Source organism: Morone saxatilis, unplaced genomic scaffold, assembly GCF_004916995.1.
Source record: "Morone saxatilis isolate NCDOM2014 unplaced genomic scaffold, NCSU_SB_2.0 Contig4, whole genome shotgun sequence".
NCBI classification, from domain to species: domain Eukaryota; kingdom Metazoa; phylum Chordata; class Actinopteri; family Moronidae; genus Morone; species Morone saxatilis.
Genome location: NW_023339984.1, coordinates 12,663,373 through 12,673,053, shown reverse-complemented (window position 1 = coordinate 12,673,053; position 9,681 = coordinate 12,663,373).

The following is a 9,681-nucleotide window of genomic DNA, read 5'->3' as shown; positions in this document are numbered from 1 at the left end:
TAAATTTCCCTTCATATGCACACAATAAAGAAATATTAAAAAATTAAAGGATTTTTTAAAAATTACCTCCATTAATTCTACTCTTCATTCAGCAACCTCATCATACAGGCAAAACTTAGAAATTATTTACAAGTCCCTCAGCATGGGGAGAACTTCCCTGAATGAGTCAGACTCTAGGACCCAGAATGCACAGCGTGGCCAGGTCCCTGCGCGCAGTGCATTCACAGTTCACAGGCATCTCGACCTAAATGCGATGTGACGGGAGAACCTTTACTGAAACAAACGGGAATATAGTATCAGGGAAGGCTGACCGAGCTGTGAACTGGGGCCCTAACACGGAGCAAATTAACATCAGCAAAAATAGCTCCACGTTTTCAGATCGCTTATGTGCCAGGCAGCAAATGCATCAAGCGCTGTCAGCTCATTTTAGCCCAGATGTCTCACCAATCAAGCCAATGTGAGAGGGCTCCTTTGGCCGGCTACCGTCCTCGAACTCTGACCACCCTGCTGGACCAGCCCCTGAGGTGCTGCTGTTTTGTGTCTTGCGGGCAAACGTCCCTGAGCCTGAGCTTTCAGTCCCACTATCATCCATCATGAGATCTCTTTCGTGATGTCTTTGGCTGAGCTGAGTGGTCTAATGATGCTATCTTTGCCACTCTGCCTAGCCAGCTGAAAACACAGGGAAGAGGCTGCCTCCTATGAATGCAGTTCAATTTTTAAGGCCACTTAAGGGTTTCTCCCTGGATCTCGTGCTCTTATCCACCATTTTATGGATTCTGGTTGTGCAAGGTCAACTCCTCAAACTTATGACAGTGATGTACAGCTGTCATTTCTGACTGCACACCCAGTCCATCACAGAGTACCAGACTGGACTGGTTTATGTCAGATGCCAGTGAAATCTATAGCAGCAACATGACAGAGCTGCATAAGATCACATTAAAGCTTTAGTAGGCAAAACCTATGGAAAAACCTCCCCCTCTCTCTCTCTGCTGCCTCATATCACTCTTCTAAGCCCCTCCTACCAAAGCCGCAAGTTTGAATGGCAGCAGAAGGAGTCAGTTGCCCTGTGAAAACAGCCAATAGAACACCCTCTCTCTGAGATTACCTGTGATTGGCCAAAGTCTCCTGTCAGGGGCTACATTTACAAAAGCCTGAAAAGAGAGACAGGAGGTGTAGAAGTCTAGTTTTCTCTCAGACCACTGGATTTTTTGACCAATAACGACAAAACCTGCCTACCCTATCTTTATCTTTTGAGTCTTAAGAGATTTAAAGGATTTAAAGGATACTGTCTGAGATCCCACAGGTAGGGGGTTCCACAGCTCGGACAGCAAGTCAAGATTTTGGAACCATTAGTAGGGCCCTGCCAGAGGATCTCAAGCAGCAATCCCGCTCTTAAAGCATCCTTATAATCTGTACACAAAAACATGTTTCCATGTTAAACTCTTTGCAGAAAATATACAAAAACTAACCAATATAACCATTAATAGCGTAGAAAAGTGTACTGCTGGAATGACACCCAACTGTGGCCAAGATGACAACTGATCCAAGTGACATTACCAAAAAAGAACCCCAAACTCTTGACTGAAATGGAGGTCTATGCCACATACTCCTTTTTCCTTCCGTCGAACGCACAGTGTGTGCCTTTTCATTGATGTGACTACATTTTTTCAACTCTGGAGTCCAGGGGTTCTGGTTTTGATTCATCAGTCATCAATCAATCATCAAACAATCTTGCCAGTTTGGTCTAGTTTCAGTTCAGACATTGTGCGGAATCATTAAGTCATTCTCATGATGTCGATGGGGGGAACCCAGCGTAGAACAGGACCAAAAATAACAAGTGGATGAATGAAACAGGGTTATTGAACAGATTCCCTTCTTTACGCCCTTGTCTTTATAAATTTCCCAACCTTTTCTGTTGCTTTTATTGTTTCTCTCTCACTAACTCTCCTCAGCTTTCTCCCACCATCACCCTCAGGCTGATCCCAGTTTGATTTTGAGCTCTTCAAGTGTGCAAACAGCTGGATATCTGAGCTGCAAACATTTTCTCCACTCCAGTGTCTGTCTGTGCGTGTGAATCTTGTATTTGATTGAAACTGGCTGCAGTGCAGTCGTTTTGAAATCTTTTGCCCCCTGCATCAACTGCCATGGAGGATTTGTCCCCCAAAGCTCTTGCTCTTCTTATGAACTTGGTTTGCAGGTTTTTGTATTTAGACCAGTGACAATAATGAGACTAGGGGTAGCTAAATCCCAGATCTAGCACTAAAAGGAATAAACGTTTTTGTTTTCAGAGCACAAACTACAGAAATCAAACCAAAAATAGGGAAAGACAGACTTGCAGAGAAGGAAATAGGCACATAGAGGTGAGAGATAGTCAGCCTCCCCTACCTACCTCCCTCCCTTCGCTGCTTCACAGCCCATTAGGTCAGAGCAGAGCAGGGAGCACTGCTCTTAGGCTCGCGGTGTAATATTGGTGAGGACACGGCTGAGGGAAGGACCGGGGAGGTTTTTAAAAGCCTGTGATGTTGGCTGTGTGGGTGAGGTGAGATGTCATTTCCTCTCACTGCCTGAGAGCACCATCGCAGTGATATAAAAGCATGTAGTTTCTCAGCAGCTGTTGAAGGGTAGAGGCACCTGCAGGGGCGCAGGTAGACAATGAAGAAGATGAGGAACTAACATCTGGGTGGACAAACAGATTATCTGAATGGGTGCAAATAGAGCTGTTATTGATAGGAACTCAGTTCACAGCAGCAACAACATTTAAAATACCAGTTCTAAAGTGATGGCGTCACGTTGGTGGAGTGATTTATTTCCTCTTATTTTATCCGAATCATTTTAGGGGCCTGAAAATATAAAATTATCCAGTAACTCACAAGCAAAAAAACTAAAAATAGAGGGAACGTCTAAAGAAGATTCATTGCAATAGATCAGACCCCCCCAAAAAATACACAATAATAGATAGAAATACATTCTCACATTAGAGAGAGTACATAGCCTATAGTATATATTGTTTATGAGTTCTTGTCCCCTGTGTTAAATGTCATTAAAGGGATGATCCCTGAGAGGTGCTTCCTGTCGCTCAGCCCGTGCTGCTTGCCACAATATGTTATTTTATTTTATTCTCCACAATCATTTGGCAGCCAGGTTAACAACCACTGCTTTAGATAACTGCATTTTGTGTGTATTGAAAATTAACTGTATGTACTTCATAGAAAATCTGAAAGAAAGCAAACGTCTGCATTATCGTCATTATAAGTGAGGGTCAAAATCCAAAATAGGTTGAATTAATGCAATAGATCAACCCTCCTACACAGAGTGTGATCTAGCAGTCTGAAGAGAGGAGGATATACTGAGGATATACTATATTAAATATATTTAAATATGTTTGATGATGTGCAGTTTGTGGTGCTCAAAGCTTCAAAAAGTTTATCTCAGAAATCTCAAGAGAAACTCTTTCCAAATATTACATAATGAGTTAGATAAGTAGGTGGAACTTTTGGTGGAAAATAGTGATTGTGTTCAACCCCCTGTTTGACCTGCAGGAGGTAAGCAGTACATTTATAAGGAATGCAACTACTTCAAAGTTACACAAATACAAACATGTATTATATTGATCTTGTCCTGGTTGGTTATTGTGGTAACTTTATTTCAAATAACACCCAGTTGCATTGTACGGCAGAATGCAGATGAATTAGAGCAAGACCGATTTGACAGCAGACGTGTGTCAGTACATCATGACATCACTATTGGGTGTATTTACACGTGTAATAGTGTAAAAAAAAACAAAAAAACAAACACCATTAAACAACACAAGTCCTTTTTCTTCACCTGAAGGAAACTCTGCTGTCTCTCACACTGTGGCACTAAACTCCATTTTCTGTGTACGTATTCATATTTCATTTGTGGAGTGGTTTCCAGCTGCACTCTGTACCTCTGAATGCTCCCAGGGGAATTTAACATTGCTTTTTAAAACTCTAAACCACTGGTATTTGAGATGATAGAGAAGAGAGAGAACAATGGTACCCTTTAACTTCTTCTTTGTCCTTTGGCTTTATGAAAACAGCCTCTGAGGATCCTTTCAAACGTGTTCTCTTCTCTGCACATTAGCATTATCTGAGGTGAGAGGACACCTGAGAACCAGAGGAGCCAGACTCTGGTCGGGGGTGTGATTCAACCCTGATTTCTCTCATGCCCAGACTTCTTTTCACACTTCGATCACAATTGTGAGGGCGACCCCAGGTCAAGCATCTGCAGATACCCTCACCGGATGAGAGGCCACATTGAGCATGCTCACGGCCTCTCTTTATGGGTCATATCTCTTTCCCTGAGGGTGTATGTACACATATTAAACACATGAAGGCCGACACTCGAACGTCAACACTCACAAAACAGACAGATGTGAACGCATGAGAGCATCCACACATTTTCAAATTAGATTAAATAAGATCATATAAGGGAGCAGTGCATTAAATACAATAAACACACACACACACACACACATCTAGTGATAAACAGTACATCTGACAGTATATCTGAAGCATATGGCCAAACACCACATGTTGCAGCTGACCTTAATGTATATACAGTATGTGTGTGACAACAGGAAAACATGGAGTTGTGTGGATGTGTTAAAAAAAAGAACACATCTGGCATTGTCATGAATACAAGTACTCATACACACACATGCTGTAAGAGCATTATACACATAGCGCAGTGGGTGTCTGTATGCAGACTTGACTGAAAATGCAGAGGGAGCCCAAACATGCCAGACGGGATCAAAATCCGCTGCTCTGTGCCCTGCTGATGTCGAGACCCCCGGTAAGAGGAACTGGACGGGAAGGGTGGTAGACCCTAGTGTCGACACTGCGGGGGATGCCAGGGGAGGTGAGGATCACACACACACAAAGCCGACAGACACACACACCCACAGATGTATAGTATGTACAAGGGCAGAAATAACAAATGAGACTGAAAAAGTATGTTACAACTCTTTTTCACTTAGCTGATAGCATCAATATTTTTATGTGAGATGCCAACCCACAGATAATAATCACCCAACTCAGCAGTTCCCCTCAGCTCCAAGAAGCGCTTTAGCATCTTTTAACTTATTGTTTTTATTTTATGGCCCACAACTTTAATGTTTTTCGTTTCGTCACCGTTTACATCAAAAAAGCTCTAAAAGTCCCTTTAACAGCAGACTGAGCGACTAGCTGGTGAACATGGTGAAGCATTTAGCAGCTAAAGAGCCAGATATTTCTGTCAGGGGATGGTGGAGATCAAAACGGAGCTACAAGGTGAGTGAATATTGGAATTATTGCTCATTAATGCTTATTATTGCTATTGCTCCGACCGTTCCCATTCCCAGGTTGTTAAACACAGATGCAAATGGTGTTCAGTTAATTGCAATCTGCAGCTTCGCTGCTAGATGCCACTGAATTGTACACACTGGTCCTTTATACAGTGGGTATATCATTTGAATTTCCTCATGCTTTACATTCTTTGGGTACTTCATTTGACTTTTTGACTTTTGTTTTTAAATGGGAGAACTTTGTTTGAACTTTGTGTCCTTGTTGTTTTGCAGCCTGGATCTTTAAAAGCAATTTTACTTCAACACTGGGGATTTTTAACATCTGCTGTGAGGGGAATTCTTCACCAACCTCTTGAACTTATGAACCCTTTTCATAATCAGCCTGATAATGTCACAAATGCTCGCTGTCAAGCTGCAACAAGGATAAATTCTTTATCCCGAAAAAGTAAAGGTTTTAATGAAAATGTTTTAACCTAACACCAAGAACATTTACAATAAAGTACTTTTAAAAATACTCTGAATGTATTTATTTTTTACATCAGGACGTAACATAGACAAATCAATACAGTTAAATGAGTTTTCTCTACTAATTTTACCCCCAACAACTGTATACACACACATCTTACTGATTATTGATGGTATTTATATGGGATTATTGTAATAAAGTACAGGTAATGATCCATATTTTTCAAATAGTGTCTTGCGTTCTGATTTACGTGTGAATTATGAAAAGTCTTTGGGGTTAAGTTTAGGTCTATTTCAGTGTCAGTTGAGCTTGATAAAACACTCAGCATCAATAATACAGAGATCAACATGTCGTACACAGGGTATGAGGCTACATCCTTTTAGTCTTGTCGGTCCAAATGGATTCCAATGTTTCTGCATGTCGCTCCTACAATGCTGAATTATTTAAGGTGGTAATTAGGTGATTGTGGCTGCTGTACGCCTCCGTAGAGTTTAGTAAGTAAGTCAGTTTTTTGGGAGGAGATCATCAGATCAGCTGTCTATCCATCCATCTGTTTGAAAGATAAATCCCTCCACCCCGCTCCCCTGCTTATTGTGTGTATTTTGGCCTCATTCCAGCTCCATGGCTTAACAAAATGAGCAAAATACAAGCACTTTAATTGAATAGATAAAAAAACCTCAGGCAAAAAATACCATTTACACTGTGTGCGGGCCAGTGTGTGTGTGTGTGCTTTTCACTTCCTGTCGTATCATGTTTGTCGAGGCACAGTGTGTACACATTACACAAGTGGCTGACTGTCCCGAAGCTGTTGTGGTATCGCTGTCCCAATGGCATTTGCATTTTTATGTCGTGTTATCTCTACCAACACCACATTTTATGAATATAATCAGGATGCGTGTCACAGGAACAATGGTTTTTGTGGAGCTTTGCCCTGCTGATGAACCAGGATGAGCCAATGCTCTGTGACCTGGATAGAGGAGGAGAGACCGCCATGTTAGAAAGGGTCACAGTGTCAGTGGCAACACAATTGCATGTAAAGGAAAGCAATCACGAACACATGCAACGCATATATGATATAAATGTAACTGAACGCTCATGCAGCATTAGCGTGTGTCACAGTGGTTGCGTTTTAGTTCATCTCTCAAAGCTTTATGTTCATGTGCAGGTTAATAGTGCAAAGCAGAGATCACTGCAATCTCCTGACAGAAAGGCGTTGGGAAAAGAACATAAATAAATAAATTCAACCAAATTTGACCTTGTTAATGGTGTTGCTGAACGGTTGATCTTCACAGCTTTACACACAACCAGAGTGTGAGTTCACACAGCTGAACCTGTAAACTCTGAGGTCGCGACAAAGTCCAGGAGGTTCAAGTGAGTAAAGAAGGAAATATTCACTCAAAGGTGCTTTTCATATGTCACTGAAGCGCCAAAGATATTTTAAATAAGAATAAATAAAGTTTGTTTATAAGATTCTCACATGAAAATGGGTTTATTGGTGAATGCTGCAGAAGCTCACAATGGTCTGATTACATATTACATGCTTAAAACTCAAAATGGAGGCGCTCACATGGCCTTATAAGACACACATACTGTATACTGTGCATACAATGTCCCCAGCATACTTCAGTCCCCTCCTCTCTCTTTCCTCATTTCCTGTCACCTCCCTTCTATACACTTACAAAGAAAGTGTGTATTTGTGTGGTGTATCACATTAGATGACCTGATGACTTTCAGCTACCTTTTAAAGATATTAATCTAACTTGAATGCAGGTTGTAAATTAGGAAAGTGCGGATGTAAAGTATAAGATGTAACTCATTACTTTGTTAATGTCAGTAAATCCTTTACTAATGCTTTATAAATCAGTTTGAGCTATAATGATAATTTACTTTGAGATGACAGTTTGTAAAAAAGTCTCTCTGACAGCTGTTTATCCTCTTCCAGCTTTGTCTTTTTAGTTCTTTTGTTTATTAAGTAGACCGCTCCAATGGACCATTTGACCCCTGACCTCCTGGAAAAGCTGCTGCAGAGCATCTGGTCCAAGATCCATTTATTAACAAATTATTAAAATTTACAATTTAAGACCTGATTGATTGTTGTGAAAACCCTTTGTTATTATACAATTACTGATTATTTTCTGATGTTTGCTGTTGGCTTCATAGATTGTGTTCATTGTCTTAAAGGTCCAGTGTAAGATTAAGGAGGATCTATTGGCATAAATTTAATATAATACACATAACCATGCTTTCATTTGTTCATAATGACCTGAACATAAGAACTGTTCTTTTTTTGTAACTTTAGACGAGGTCTGGTTTACCAATGTGTGAAATTTATTAGATTAATCCTTTAAATCTGGAGGTAGTAATTTTGTATGTCAAGTAAAAACAGTTACTATTTTCCATGATGCTCATAGCTGCTGAGCATGTTACTAAAATAGCTTTCACTCGTTATCGAGAGTATCTCTACTAAATGAATCCAGAGCATTTGTCTTATTCCAACAACTGTTAAAAATTAGTGGGAAATGAGTCTAAGCAGAGTGGAGTTTGATGTCAAGGTGTACAGCCTATGGCAGGCCGGCTTGAATGATGTGACAACCAACAGATGGACAGAGTCCCCCCTCAGGTTTGATGGAGGAGAGACGTGCTGCCTTCTTGAGAGTAATCACAACCTACACATAAATAAAACAGGACAGGTCTGCCACGAGCTAGTCTAAGCTTTACTATCTCCTCCCATGCATGGACAAACTATATACACACATCATATCTATCTTCCTTTGTAGCATTGACCTTTAAGGCCTCCCTCTCTCCCTTTTCTCACTATCTCATTGCTTTTATCTCTCTCTCCTTCCCTCTGGTCATTTCTGCTGAACTGTGAGGATCGAGAAGAACGTGTCTGAGGGACGTGGAAAAAAGCTCGGGATCAAGGGAAGGTGTGATGACGGGGTGTCTGTTGAGACCTCAGGGATGGAGGAGAATGGCCAGACACGGGTAAAGGAGATTAGACATTAAAAAAAAAGGATATGAGCCCCAACAGCCAGGATAACCACTTTCCCTCCTCCCTCCCTCAACTATCATTGACGGAGTAACGCTTTCAATCATTGTTGAGAGAATCTAGATGTCCAGCGGCAGCAGTGGCTCAGCTGTTGGGTCATCGACAAGTGCAAAAATATTTGCTTTCTGCCATAACAGAAACCACATACATGACTCACAGAGTAATCTGGTCACAAAGGCATTCGTCATGTTGCGTGCGAAACATGCTACAAACTGTACACATACTTGTCTCAAAAATGTCTTTAGATGGGGGACTCAGGGTGCTGTACTCGCAATCCATTTATCTCACTGTCATTGGATCTGATCATACCTGTCAGTGGCAGAACCCTGCTTCTTCGTCTCCTCCTCTTCTCTCCGTCATCCTCTATTCCCCCGCCCACCCTCCCCCACACACTCCCACAAGCCTCCATCCTCGCCCTGACAGGCCCTGGTACAGCACAGTGCCTGTGTGCAGCGATACTGAGGGAGGTCGCCGTGCGGTCACTGCGCAAAGCCTGGTCGCATTGTGACTCGGAGCCGCAGAATGTGCCATGGTGCATTAGCGCGCTGCCGCCTGGCTGAGCATGAGGCACAGACTGGAGAAGGGGAAGACGGAGAGAAGAGAGAGAGAGAGAGAGGAGGACGAGGGGAAAAAAAAGAGGAGAAGAAGGAGGAGCTAAGGGATGGAGTAAAAGGCAAAAAAGATGGGGAAGCAAAAGAGGACCAGAGGAGGGAGAAGGAGGAAAGTGAGGGCATCAGGGCACTTACACAAGCAGAGTTCAGAAGCCTCAGGGGCACAGGGTCCTTGTAAGGTAGCTCATTTAGTTAGTTAGTTGGACTTTACTGTCCCTAGGGGGAAATTCTTTTTCATAGCACTGTACAT